The sequence below is a fragment of the Aythya ferina genome, assembly GCF_964211825.1.
Source record: "Aythya ferina genome assembly, chromosome: 2".
In the NCBI taxonomy this organism is placed as follows: Eukaryota; Metazoa; Chordata; class Aves; order Anseriformes; family Anatidae; genus Aythya; species Aythya ferina.
Window position 1 is genome coordinate 135,097,252 of NC_140297.1, and position 15,483 is coordinate 135,112,734.

Consider the following 15,483-nt stretch of genomic DNA (forward strand, 5'->3'; position numbering starts at 1 on the left):
ACTGCTTCAATCCCAAATGTCCAAGCCCTACCAGAGAACCTAGCAGCAACTTGAGCACCTTTTGTTCTACCTCTACCAGCAAATCTTTACTGAAAACTCCAAAATACTGCTCAATTTCAGATGAATGAAAAACATCCAGGTATTTTGATTTTCTCCTGAATAATAACAAGGCAAAAAGTCACCTGAAAATTCAGAATTTGAGCTGAAATGTTAAACTATTATTTCATATGCAATCAGTGCTTCTTTGGAATACATATTAACATTTCTTTGTTTTGGAAGGTGGCCAATTAACTTTGTTGTGATTTATCCTTTACTCCAGAGACATGTCATTCTGTGAGATATTGTATCTCTGTGAGATACCTAAACTTTATTTAAATCAATATCACAATTTCTCCCTCTAGCTAAAATTCAACTAAAAAAAAAAAAAATCAGCCTTAATTTTATGGCAAATCATTAAAACTTCCCAATAAGTTGGCCAAAGAACAGAAAACATTATTTTGATGCCTGTGTGTGAAATTACCAATTTTTTTTAACACCGCATCATTCACTGTTTCTCTGCAACTTACTGAACAATTGTAACCCCCACTTTTTGACCTGCTGTCTAATTCTTATTTGAACTTCTGCCGATTCTCTATTTTTCCCGTCTACCATACTAGAAAGCTTAAGGCCCTTTGTTTCTGGTATCAAATTTAAATATCCTTCTGTTGTCTCTTTTGCTAGATTTATGTGTGTTGACTGTTACTCTCCCTTGGTTTGGTCTTCACATTGCTTTAGTTTGCTAGGCTAGAGAGCATTAGTTTGAACAGCCTGATCAGGGCTCTCTTTTGCTATCTGTTAACTATTGTCTGTTAACTAAGTCTGTTTATGGCTTTACAGCAGTTTTTTTCTCTGATTAGCGAATAAGAAACTTTTGTTCCTTTAGAGGGACAGAGAAGCTGCCTTAGTTTCATTGAAATAAGAGTTGGAAAAGACCTGTCAGACCACCAAATTAATCACTTGATAAGTATGGGACTATTGCCTCTATCTCTGTCCCAGCTGTCAGCAACATGAACACCAGGAAGAAATTTTGTTTGGTTGCAGATTTGCCTTTTATCTGCTGCTGTGACCCTGGGCAGTTTGAACAACATGCCTGAGGGCAGCCAGAAGCCAGAAGCCAAAGCTACAACTACCTGCCTTTCTTACTGCAGCATGCTGAGACAATGTCCTTGGGTGAACTTCACCAAGAGTCAAAGCTCTCCACAGATGCATCTTTTTGGGTTAGAAGAGAAATGTCATGAAAGTGTATAATGAAGTAACACAACTAATCCTGTAGCACTTTACACTTTCTGCATTAATGATCTTTTATTCTTCATTTTAAGCACAACCCACACATGAGACTCAGCAGGTTGAGTGTGAGCTGTTCAGAAAAAGAACTGTGTCAGATGCCTGTAAACTGTGGAGCCAGAAGTCTCCTTGGTGTCAAGGTGGTTATTCCCCACAGTTATAGACAATGTACACAAGAAGTTGTCTCTGCACTCAAGAAGAAATAAGGATACACATTAAACTGAATAATCGGATACAATAGTAGTTAGCAATCTTCACTGAAAATAAAACCATTTAAAGGGAAACAGAGGTCCCTTTGCAGCCAACAAATGGTGGATGAACAATAGAAAACTGCAAAGTGCTTTGGTTTACGTTACAGTCAGGCACTGACTGTAACACACAGTTTAGTAACAAGCTTCAATAGCAATGCCTAGAATGTCTCAGGAGTCAGGCAAGCAGGAAACTGTAGTGACTGTTTGCCATAAACAGTTCATTTAACTGCCACCCCATCACTCTTCCCTGTTATGATCCTTTTAGTTTCATCCACCTTCCCTTAAACCCAGACCACACAGAGCTTGTGGCAAGACCTTTTCACTATCTGGCACACCAGAGCCTTGACTGAACCCTGCTGTTAAACAAACAGGAAACCACTTATATGCAGACACCTAAGTTCTATGTCAACTATTAAAATACAAAGCACACCCATATCAGAAACAGACAGCAGATAAAACCAAGAGTTTATGGCTGACAAAGGACCTGCTGGTCAAACTTAGGGACAAGAAGGAAATGCAATGGCAGTAGAAGCAGGGACATGTGGTCTGGAAAGAGTACAGGGATGCTGTCTGGATGTGCCCAGATGGGATCAGGAAAGTCAAGACACAGATGGAACTGAGCTTGACAAAGGATGCAAAGAATTACAATAAGAGATTCCATAGGTACATTGGTCAGAAAAGAAAGGCCAAGGAGAGTGTACCCACTCTGATGGATGAGAAGGGAGAACTGGTAGTGACAGACATGGAGAAAGCTGAGGTACTACTCAACAACTTCTTTGCCTAAGTCTTCACTGCCAGTCAGGCTTCCCACGTCTCTCATTTCCCTGACCCTGTAGGTGAGGGCTGGGGGAGCAAAGCCCCTCCCACTGTGAGCAAAGAGCAAGTCCGAGACCACCTGATGAAACTAAAAAGGTACAAGTCTATGGGGCCCAATGCCATGCATCCCAGGGTCCTGAAGGAATTGGCTGGTGTAGTCAACAAGTCTCTCTCCATCATATTTGAAAAATCCTGGCAGTCATGGGAAGTCCCTGGTGACTGGAAAAAGGGAAACATCACTCCCATTTTTAAAAAGGGAACTACAGACCAGCGAGCCTCACCTATGTGCCTGGGGAGATCATGGAAAAGATCCTCCTGGAAGCAATGTCAAGGCACATGCAAGAAAAGGTGATCCGAGACATCCACCAAGGGCAAATTATGCCTGAACAATCTGGTGGCCTTCTATGACGGAGTGACTGCATCAGTTGGCAAGGGAAGACCAAACAATGTCATCTACCTGGACTTTTGTAAGACTTTGACATGGTCCCACATGACATCCTGATCTCCAAAAGCAAAAGCTTTTTATGGACCCACTGCATCCTAAATGCAAATGCACTGTGCAGAACATACTCAGCAGGGTTCAGAGAGCAGCACCACAGAGTTACACCAAAGAGGAATGTGGTCTGCTGCAGCACAATGATGTTACTAACCTTTACTGCCTTAGCATTTCTGATGCTTGGAGTATAACACAGATACAGATAAAGCACAAAAACTCTCATGAGCATTAAGAAAATACAGGAAAAATATAGATTTTGTGAAAATACCATTTCCCGGCCACCTTTTAAGTCCATTCTTAAGCCACTGCAAGTGTATCCTCTCCTGTTGCTGGGATTATTTCTGTTGTAATATTTGATATAAAGAACAATATATCAGAATTATAATATGCATACATGAACACAGTTGTGTAACTCAGCATTTATTGCACATTATCCTTTGTTGCACTAATGGGGTTTTAGCTTTCTTCTATTTTCATTGTCAAGTCACTCAACGAAGAGACAGTCACAGCAGTCACTTACACAGCATGACTAAGTTACACAGCAGTGCATATCAGGATGCATAGACTCATATCTAGTGACAGCTGCAAGGGGAATTCCTGTATGCTGAATGCAATTAGTAAATAGAAACGTAGCCAACATTTGAGCAATAATGTTACAGTAATGTGGCCTGTAATGACCCTTTTTGCTTTTGATCGTAGTCATCAGAGGCAGCAACTCCAGTGATATAACAGCACTGATGCTGTCACCTGGCACTGCCTAGCCTCAGGATGCTCCTGGAGTGCTTTTCACACAAGCACGTCCCCAAGCTTGTGTGTGATGTTTGGGCACATACCTTGTTCTGTCCCGTGTGGAGCAGAACCAACTTCAACACTAATGCCTCTGTAACAAGCTACGCAAAGCTTTAGTGAGCACTGTAAGCCTCTGTGCCTTTCTGAGTGGTGGTAAGCAGGACTTGATATCCAGGTGATGCTCAGTGCCTTCTGGCTTCCCTCTGTGGAGCTGTTTTGCCCAAGCCCCTAAATCTCTGTTTTCAGTATGGCAAGATGTTGAGTTTTGTTCTGACAGCAGGATAATTACCACATGTTAGTCAGACTGCTGCAAAGTCCCGGTGGCACCAAAGGCATTACAGCCAGATAGAGAACAAGTCTACAGTATTTCACCTTCTCTAGTATCTTCGTTTCTGAGGTGACACCGAGTCATTTAGGGGACGCTGGCCATTTGTGGGAAGGAAACACAGCCCTTGTTACAGCAAACCCTTGCTATAACAGCATCTCTCTGCCTTGCTCTGTGCACCACAGTGCCCTAAGGTCTGTTCGCTCACTCCAAAACCATCCCCATCTGTATTGTTCCCAAATACACAAGTATCCAGCTGTGGTACTTCCACTCATATCCTCCGGTATTCATAACTATATATACGGGATGAATATTCAAAACTAATCTTGGCGTGCCTCTGAGTAGTTCAGAGATGACAAATATAACTTCTGATCACACTCTGTTCATGTGGAAATGCCAGAACAGCTGCTGCTCTTTCAGTTGTCACAGACAGGGAGTTAAATTACCTACAAACAGATACAGCTCGTGTAACCCCGTACACAGCCAGCACCGGGTGCACTGCTGGTGGGCTCTGCCTCCCCTAAAAAATGGGGGATTGCAGGGTGCTGCCTGGAAGACAAGTGGTAGAGCTGGCCTCTGCATTGCTTGCATGAGGGGAAATTCCTCCTTCTCGCTCCCTGTACTTCAGAGCTAGAACCAAGGTTTTTGGAGCACCTTCATGCTTTTTTGTTTCTTTGTTTTATCCATCCTAAAAGCCTGAAGAAGCAGGGATAAAAATTTTATCCAAGGAGTTTACTGACCATAAAAAGCGCCCAAGGACAGAACACAGTGAAACAGATAAACCTTACAGCTGTGAAATATGACTCATGTGGGTGGTTAAAGAGAGGGAAAGCAAAACACATTCATCTTAACATATAGAGTTTGATTCTGTTCTCTCAATTTCCATGACAAATCTCCAGGTTGTACCTTATCAACTGTAAGCCTACACCTGTATAACTACAGCAGCCACACACCAGGAGCTGGAAGAAGTTAATGTTATTCCTCAAAAAGTCTGTTGGTTCATTCTTAATAGCATATGTGGGTAACTTTTTTTCTTCAAAAAAAGTATTTTCTTCTATCTTTTTCTCCATTTTCCTAGTTACTACAGTCCAGGCAGTCAGCAAAAATGTCTTAGGAATTACATAGTAAGAGATGCTACAAGCAATGCATAATGAATTGCAATGTAAGATTAGGAAAAAAAAAATAATAACAGAAAAAGCAGGTAGGACTCTAGAAAAAAACAATGTAATCAGACAACAGTCCCTAGAAAAGAGAAAATTTTAAAAGCAAAATAGTAGTATTATGAGTATTATGTGTGGGGAAAAAAAAAAAAAAAAAAAAAAAAAAAAAAAAAAAGACGACTTCTTGGAGAAATGAGAGAAACAGTATTTTCTCAATATTTGTCTCAGAGAACTCATTAATGATTGATTAATAGAGAGCTGGAAAATAGACACAAAAAAATAAATTAAAAGGTCATCTAGCCTATTTTCCTCATACTCCAATATTTCAAACTGTCTCCCCTCTTTCAGCAGAAGAACTGCCTTTGATGTGTACTTGTAAGACTTTCTCTGTTATGGATGTTCAGAAAACACATGAACAGAATCAAAGAGATGTCCTAAAGTCACTCAAAGATTTAATCTCAAGTATGACTTAACTTATTGTGGACTATGTATCCTATGGCAGGTCAGAATGAATACAGTACTTGAGCAAAACAATATTTAGTCCAATTTTAAACCTCCGTTGCAATATTTTTCAGTGGTGCCCAGTGCCAGCAGAAGAGGCAGTGGGAACAAAATGAACCACAGGAGGTTCCCTCTCAACATAAGGAAGCACTTCTTGTGAGGGTGACCAAGCACTGGCACATGATGCCCAGAGATGTTGCAGAGTCTCTGTACGTGGAGACGTTTAAAAGCCATCTGGAAATGGTCCTGGGCACGTTGCTGTAGGTGTCCCTTGCTTGTCAGGCTCAGATGGTGACCTTCAGAGATCCATTCTAACCTCAACCAATTCTGTCATATTTTTGTCCTAAGTACTGCCAGTTTCTGTAATCCAACATGGACTGATAGACAGCTACCTTCAGGTTCTCATTTTTGTTGATGACCAAGAGAACTCAATTCCAAAGAAAAGGAAATGCTTATTACATCTTACATTGTATATATTATTTATACATTTTCTATTTTTCTTTATTTCTTTGAGCTGACAGAAGATAACTCTACCTGTAAATCTGAATAGGAATACAATTCATAGAAATAGCAACCAGGTTTTACTTCAGCACGTTTGTCTAGAATCAGTGTTAGGTGCCATGTGTTGTAAATGCTCTTCTTCAACTCACTGGACTGTGAAAATAGTTTGAAAATAAATCTTAAGATATTGCTTGCATAACCTTCCTGCTTATAAGTTTAATTACTATCTCTTTTCATTCTGAAACTATGGCAAGTGCATAGAAAAACAAATCAATGACAAAATAATTCTTATTGACAGCTTCCTATCTGTTCTAATTCTCTTCTTACTTTAGGCCTATTTTACCATTTTGTAGGGATTAATACCCAGGAATAATTACAAGCTTTTTTCTACAGAATATATAGCCAGCACACACAATCCTCAAATATGCAGCTATTCTGTCAGGAAAGATATCAATGGGTGGTTTAAAGTGTAGCATTGCCCATATTTATTCATGCATCAGAAAAGAGAACGTAGTTACACAAATACCTGCATAAATATAGCTCAGCAGAGTGTGGAATTAAAAAAAAAAAAAAAAAAAAAAAGTCTTAAGAAGAAGATATTCTTTAGTTTTGCCTGTTGTTTTCTACTCTTTAATGAAATAATGCATTCTAGAAATCTGTACTAAGCTCTGATTTTGCAAATACTTGCAATATATTGCAATGATGCTTGTGGGTCCCTTGCGTCTTTGGACTTGCATTCTATGATTCTACATTCTAAGTTTAATTTTGTTAAATTATAAAATCAACTTTTTTTAAATTATATAATCTTACTGATTAGTTAACTTAGTTCTGCGTATGAAATTGCACAATAGAAAATTCATCTCGCCTAGCATTCACTTTACTGTTCTCTCAGGCCTTGGTACTGAGAAGGGATAAAACCAAGTGCAAAGTCAGCACAGTCCCACTGGAGTTACAGATAAAAAAACTTTTGCTCTCTAGAGTAAAAGCTAGAGTATAACTCATATTCCTATTTTAGATCCCCAAAAGACTTACTCCAGAATATGAAAAAAGAATCTAGCAATTCCCCTATCTCTCTCTGTCCTAAATTGACCTATACCATAAGCCCTGAGGAAAACGTGTAACACTTGCACCTGAAAAGTTCTCTTGCAGAGTGGAGCTGCTTTTACAAGTTGTATGGTCTTAGTTTAAAGAGATTGGAGCAGAACAATCAGATAAAAATACATCTGTATGAACATCCTGATTCCAGAAGTGCCGGGAGGCAATGAGCTGGAACAATGTTTTTCACTCTGCAACATCCAAGAACTATTAGAAAAGGTGCATGACCTTTAATTAAGAGAAAGCATTTTTGGTTTGAATTCACTGCATGTAGGTCTGAATATTTTCAGTCTGTAAATCAAAAGACACTCAAAATCAAATCACTACTCTGAAAATCACCAGGAGAAAAATGATCAATTATAGGTTCAGAGTTTGAGAGAAACAGTGATCTCTGAATCGCTACATGAAAAAAAAAAATAAATAAATAAATAAAAATTTGACTTAGATCTGACTCTGGAAGTTAAACCACTGTTTATATATGAGTATTTTTTCTCTTAACTTGCCTGACTTACACTTATGCATATTCATATTGCTTTGTCATTGAGCTGCCTAATCCCCTCTAGTCTGCGTAAATATATCATGGTTTTCTCTTGAACCTTCTTGATTTAGACTCCCGAAGGATTATTCTCAGAGACAATAAAAGAAGCTGTCATATTCCCTATCTTTATTTGTCCCCTGAATGACAACCATTACACTGGGGCATTGAGAAAACTGTGTAACACCAAATTTCTTTGTTTAGCAGAGCTGAAAAATAAATAAATTGAATAAGCTTTGTGTTTTCTTTTGTCCCTTCATTGTCAGGAATTTATAGAATCCATTATAAGCATTCAAACTTTTACATATGCAGAATACTAAGAGATATTAAGAAATATTCATAATGCAGTAATGCTCAGAGCTTCTTCCACATCTTGGCTAAGAAATCCATATACTCACAGGTATTCCAGCTCCTGACTCAGAATACAGTTGAGTCAGGTGTAAGAAACTAGATACCTTTGAAGATTTGAGGCTTGTGCTCTTACTACTTTATATGCAAAACAAGAAAATCTATCAAGGATGATAAATATTTTCATAACTGGCATTTTGTCCTCAAAATTTTTTAAATTAATACCAACAAGATGATCAACACTTGATCTCCAGGTGTGATTATGTAAAAAAATATACCTTCTCTTAACCATTTGGTATATCCATGCTGAAAAATACAGAAAATTTGACTTTAAAGCCATTCACAGTTATTGAAAGCAAGACAGAAACATTACTTTGTTTCACTTATCCATGCCAGGCTTCTCTGTCTTGGACTTTACTCTTAAGAGCACTGCAATTGCCTTGCTGAAATCCTTGCTGGCTGGAGAATGTAAACAGGGAAGCTGTAGTTGCTGGAGTCTCACAACAGCTGAACAGAAGATATATAGCACAGGAAAAAAAAATAATAAAATATATATATATATATATACACACATAAAGATTAAAGTTGTACTCTGAAGAAAAAGAACAGGGGCCAAAGTTACCTGCTCGCGTATACTTTATTTTGCATTCTTTATACGTGCTGAAGTTGAGTGAATTTCAACAAAAGTTAAATCACTGACATGGAGAAAAAGTCCAAAAGGACCATCCTTTTGTCCAAGCAGGGCACTGGATTTCTGCAGTATGTAGAAATATTCACGGGTAAGATTTCTGAGGGAGTAAGTCTCATAAATTTGAAGGTAAGATCTCATACACAATTAAAGTTGGCTCATGCCATGAAGAGTAATAAGCACAGTCATATGTAAAAGCAGGGTAATGAAAAGGTTTGATGTTGACTTAACCTACACCAGTGTAAATCAGAAGTGCTGAAAGTGACCTTAAAAGAAAAGTCAAACAGAGCAGTTAATATTGTTGACTTCACTGGGAAAGGTTCTCACGATACTATCCAAAACTTTTAGGAAAGAAAGCTACAGTTAAGGTAATAAATAAATAAATAAATAAATTCTAGGCTAAACCTAAGTCTGTAAATGAAGACAAATTGTGAGTTCACATTCAATACCACTTTGCCAGCAGACAGAAAATCTGCTGTAGTTTGTAAAAAGCCAATAAATTTGACAGTAACAAAGTCTGTATCTGCACTGGTAAATCAAATAAAGCTAAGAAACATTCCCATGCAGCAGAACTCAATTTTCAATATGTTAGCTGTTAGAAAAATCCTTAACATTATTTTGACCTGGATCAACTAGCACCTTCACAAAGAACCTATGGCTACATGTCAGGAGTTAGCTCACATCATGAGTATCCCTGCAGGCAGCTTGGATGCAGACATCCTTTTTTTTGGAGGTTAAACTAGTTTAACAGTTGGACATAGGTTATTCTGTGCCAGTTGGTCTTAGTGCTGGAGAACATTCCCAGACGTGTTTACTTGATGAATATTGACATAGCCAAATATTCCAGGTTGTAGGCACCTGAAGCTAAAATTATTACAATAATGTGGCCTGCAGGGCTTTAAAGAGTGGTTGACAAACAACAGCAGCATATTAACTGATAAGCTGTCCAAGTAGATGGAGGAGGCCTGAGAGGTTCCAGAAAGTGTTTTCTCTTGCAAGAACAAGTTTCTTGGCAAACCACACGTTTATCTATAACTTCATATTTTGTCACTCCAAAGACTTAAAAACCAACAGACTAGGACTGTACTGTTGGAAATAAAAAGAGAAAATTATCAGAAAATACATTTTGTTCTTATCACATGGAGAAAAAGCATTACAATCTTCTTGCAAGTGCTTAGAAAAATGCATTTTTTGTTAAATAATTATTTAACTATCCCTACTGTTCCCATTACATCTGAGAGATTTTGTCCTATGTGTGTTTAACTCGTGGACAATTTCTATTTGAGTGAATACAGTCTGAGTACACAGAACAGCTGCTTCCCAAACCAGCAATATATCTGCCACAGCAAAGCTTCGGGACAGCTTGCTGTGTTAAGGACACAGAGTTGAGCTTGTTATTTAGAGTTGAGACTCGTTAAACATATATAGCACAGTGTATTTAGTTAAAACACTGAAGAGTTCCTGTTTATGATGATGGGAAAGCCTAGTACTTTGGCTTACAGAAGGCCTTCAAAAGTCCTTCATTAACAGAAAAGACAGGATTCAGGAATGTAGGTAGAAATTAGGTTGAATCAATCTAGATCAAAGAAAAAAAAGGAGCAGTTCTACTTCCAGATGCATATTTACCCCATGCAGTCACCAGGTGAGCCCAGAAACACGACTCATTTCTTTGATAATGATTAGTGAGCTTATTCTCCAGATCTTGAAGCTCCAGTCAGCAAGGGATGTGACTCTCTGAATCAGAAACGTGTTATGTCTAGTGTACATGAGCCAAGTCACCTTAAGGTAGTCACTATCAGCAAGAAATGCTTAGGGACTTCCTCATTTCATCCTGAAGTAGACAACATTTATCCAATCATATGAATTGTACCACCAACTCGTCTGGAAACCAAAACAAGCAGAAACTGCTTGAGGGTCACTGCAGTGAGCGCAGTACATATATACATGAGCACAACCAAGTTTGGTGCCGCCAGTCAGGTACTAGAGCACGCTTTATACTAACCAGAAGGAATGTAAGGATTAGGCAGATCATGTCTTAGCACAGACCTGGTTTAACTGGCACTGTCAGAAAAACATATTTGGCTGGCAGCTCTATACTCCTGAGGGCTTCAGGTTACTCTATCCATCAGCGGGCACCGGGTGATGCAGGAACCTCATGCACTTTCAGACATCTGGAGAATAAAAATATCCATAGCTTTATCAGGGGTATGTGTTTTATATAAGAGATCTCTCACATAAAAGCACAAAGACATTTCCTTCTAGGCAATAGTTTGCAGTGTAACCATGCACATCCTCTGACAATACTGTAACTGTGGATGGGAGCTCCCAAAGCAGTCACCTTATTTTCCATTGATTCTGGTGAGACCTGAAAACACTTCATGATTTGAGGGATCACTGATTCAGGCTGGTCAGTCAGATACTACCAAGGAATGTATAGAAAGGTCAGAAATGGGCTGAAGAGAGAAGATAACATAGGACTAGGCCTGCAGGTAGCATCAGATACACCTTGTCCACATGAGCACACATCATAAGCTTTGACTGCAGTAAATCAGGGGGGCAGGGGCAGTTGTCTTTTCCCTTCATATCCCTATGGCTGTTTAAGACAATAGCATAAAGTGAGAGGCAATACTGCTATCAGTAAAAGTGTATTCTGCTTTACACATGGCTGACATTACTCATTATGAGCTTCTTGTTTCACAGCCACAACTCCGGATACTTTAGTTTTCAAAAAGTCAACAAAATGTGGAAGCACGAAGCTTCAAGTTGTCTGAAACATCCAGAGCCTATTAAATCTACTCGTGGGTTGTCACCTAGGAAGACTGTGTAATACTGCAAGGGAAAACAAGCTAAAGAAGGCAGATGCCTTAACAGCTACTAATTGGAATCTAATTACTCTTCCAATTACCTTTCCTCACCACTCAGTCCTCAAGCCAGCTACTGACAGACATCAGCTGTCCGTGTGGCATCTCAGCCAGCACAGACTGTATTGAGTGTGAAATCAGACGAGACACTGTTACACCAACATTAGCAGCACGTCTTTCAAACTCTCTGCAGTAGGAAGGCAGTGCTGAATATTTCATAGCACACAGTTATAGCTGGCATCTCATTTTTGAGGATACAGATACAGTATTTCTGCAGGATTCCAGTGCCGCATAGCTGTAGACAAGTGATTAGATGCTATGTACAAACAAGCACACAGCCAAATCATAGTCACACGGCCTCCCCCATCCTTTTACTTGCATTTGGTCCCCTGCTGTTACAAGTAATTATGTCATATAATAACTTCTACCATAAATCCCTTCCTAACTTAAAACCCTGAGAAGGTTTCTTGCACATTGGAGGAGTGAAAACTAAATACAGTCTTTACTCCCCCAGGGAGATTTTTCTGTATGTTCTAAGGAATTGCAAATCCCCATCATCTGGAGAGCTACATATGACCCGGTTCTCAGTCGCCAACATTACAGCAGAGCCTGGAGGTGTCAGGCAGCTGCAGGATCCCTCTGCAGTAAGTCTGTAGCTGCTTGCACCATGAGCAAGCCCGTGCTGCCACAGACTAAGCACACACAAAAACTGAAACCATCTCTGTTTACAGATGAGGAGCAGAAGCACAAAAATGCTTCCCCCAGATCACAGCAGACAGCTTCAGACTTCCTGCTTCTAGTATAGGGCTATTGCCACAGGCCAGCCCTTCCTTCCCCCCCCCCCCCGCCTTTTTTTTTCTTTTTTTTTTTTTTTTTTTGATTCAAACACGCTAGTTTTGTGGAGACCTGAATTTTGGAAGGCCACCAAGCAATGAGACTGTTTGAGGTATATAGATTTGGTCAGCGGGAGAAGGGTTATCCGTGTGCAGCTTTAATGTGAGTGTTACCACTGAGGACAGCTGTACATGATTACAATGGCATCATGGCAGCCCACACTGCCTTTCCACAACAGCTGTCTGATAAATTTGTATTTTTCTGATTTCACATACTCTAGCACACAGCATACACATGCACCACCCTGCTCCACAGGTGGTTTGGCCAGGCGGTGCTTTGGATCTACCTTTTTGCAAGCAGTTTCTCAAAACACACTTCCCAGAAAGCAGGAAAAAAAAATCTGCAACCACTCCACAACTGGAAAAAAAAAAAAAAAAAAGTTAAAAAAAAAATTATCAGTAAGTTAAGAAGCACCAGGGAATGTCCTCGAGCATTCACTCACTGGGGTACATGACTAAATAGTTCCCAGGAGGGTCCACCAGCTAACCAACATCCTCCTAAAGGCTTCCAGGCTGAAAAGGCTTCCAGGCTGAGCTGGGAGCAAGCATGGCTGGGGCATTCATCCAGCAGGCAACGCGGATGCCTCCGCCCTGTTTAACAGGAAAAGTACAGACAGAGGCTGTTCCATGACACTACATCTCGGTGCCAGCCAACAGCCCCAGACGCATGCAATTTATTAGTATGTTCACAGCTTAGCTCCCTGTTAATTACGGCCTGTCAACCTGCTTGCCAAACTGTGCCGCTCCTCTTTAGATAGCGCTGGTGGAAGTAAATCATTAGCAGAAGAAACCAAAGAGAAGAAAAGAACTTTTGCTGTTATTCTCCCCGCTTCTTCCACCCCGCACAGACCATAAGGATCCTATAATCAATAATCATTCGGCTTTCTGCACAAATCATTGCTCGGGAAGATGCAGACAGGGAGATTACAGGCTGCAGACCAGAACTCCCCTCCCTTATGACCACACAGGGCACTCCCCCATTAATTAGCTGAACTCGTTAATCAGCACCAGGAAGCTCCTAATAAGACCCAGAGACTCAGTGGTGTTTGACTGGTTGGTTTTTGTTCGTTTGTTTATTTTAAATCTAAAGAGAGATGATTACTGCTCTGCACGCAAATGGGTCAAGCTAACAGAATACAAAGCAGTTTTCTACCCCAAAGCATCCCTCTGGAAGAAAACTCAAGGTCAGGCTTGCATCAGTTTGTTTTCTTATTATGGGCAAATCTGGGGGGCACATGGTAGCTGATTCTTTGCCTCTTCTGCTGCAAGTGAAAAGCCAGGCAGACAGCAGTGCAAGGGCAGAACGAGCTGTCAAAGGAAAAGCAGCTCTGCTAAAGAGACAGGAGCAAGTCCTGCTGCCACAGGAGTCCCAAAGATTCCCAATCCTCTGAAATCCCAGCCAATTTCCAAAAATAAAAATAACAATAATAAATAAATAAATAAATAAATAATTCTGTAACAGATACTGACCTTGTCAATACAAGGAATCCATTTTGAAAGTAGGAAATGGGGGAAGAGAGAAAGATGGTCAAAATGAGCACTGTATAAAAGGCTGCCTGTCTGCCTAAATGTAGCCAGCCTGCCTACCTACCTAAAAATGTCCTTATATTTTTAGTGATTTTTTTTTTCCTTCACTCTGACCTAGACTGCAATATACTGTTCCACAAGAGGTCAAGCCATCTGTAGCTCACGATGAATGAACATACCTTTTATATTTATGCAGGTTTTCTCCACTAAATATTACTCTGATTATTAAAAGAATGGTATTTCAATAATGGAAGGATTAAAATATTTCACTTAATCTAACATTTAACACGAGAGCTTTCTTTGGGGGATATTGCACTACTTTACAAACCACTGTTCTGCAAAAATGCATGAGCTTACCTCTGTGCTCAACTCAGACTTTAATTAAGTCAAAACTTTGACATTTTCCAGAAGTGCTGCTGGAAACCTCATCCCTATGTTCAAGGGGAAGGAGGGACAAAGGGAAGGACAGCTATTCTTTTTCTATTATTCTTTTTGATAAGTGATATCAACTAAATATTTGTTGAACTTATTTCCTGTCTCTGCAGATGAATGTAAAGGGAATGTTTTAATCAATATTCCTGCATTCTGTTAGATCTATAAGATCTAAACCCCTTGAAAAAATGGAGAACACTTGGAAAACGAGGACTTTTTTTTTCTTATGCAGAACAAGGGGAGGATGTCAGATACAGCAGGGGAGTTCTCTCTCCCCTCCCCAGTTTTGCATATTCAATGTACCACTTTTTCACCCCAGCACATTTCTTAAGCCTTTAAGTAGAAGCTAGAGATTTAATGCATTTATATATGAATATATTGATAAAATAATCTTAAATGTATATGATTACATTTTACTTAAATTTTAAAATATGACTGGTTTTGCTTTTATCTGCTCTATTTCCATTTTAATGAGATGATCAAACTAGCTGGGCACCATCTGTATTTTAATTACTAAATCCCCAAACTGTTAAGTGTACATCAGAAGGCACAAATCTAGACATAATACCGAGTTCTTGAGATCCATGTGAAGTTAATATTGTAAGAATATTGACACAAGATAATAAAGCACACTAATTCTATCTTAATGCAAAATTTCAGCCTTGCCAAATAGCAGTTGATCTGATCTTACATACTGCATCTACGGAAAGGAATTATATCCACATGGAATAAAATTTTATCCCAAGCCGACTTTTGCTAACAAATGGTATTTGCCTTCAACAATGAGTGCTTCTCTTCGCTTGCTGGGAATCAGAAACATCCTTGGAAAGACCGATGTGTTTTGGGGTAAAACCAGGATGCTACTGCATACAATTGCAAGCCTGATTTGGCAGTATTTGCTTCCTGATGTACCTCCCTACAAAGCCACGAGTGCAGCATCTC

General features: G+C 39.5%; 1 long non-coding RNA gene across 1 annotated transcript; it reads right to left on the minus strand.

Annotated features, from left to right (window-relative positions):
- Positions 1 to 12,640: 12,640 nt before the first annotated feature.
- Positions 12,641 to 13,489, minus strand: LOC311432349. Its single transcript, XR_014689991.1, has 3 exons — positions 13,306 to 13,489; positions 13,071 to 13,173; positions 12,641 to 12,940 (listed from the first exon to the last, which is right to left on the minus strand). It is a non-coding gene; the product is annotated as an uncharacterized lncRNA (long non-coding RNA).
- Positions 13,490 to 15,483: the final 1,994 nt, after the last annotated feature.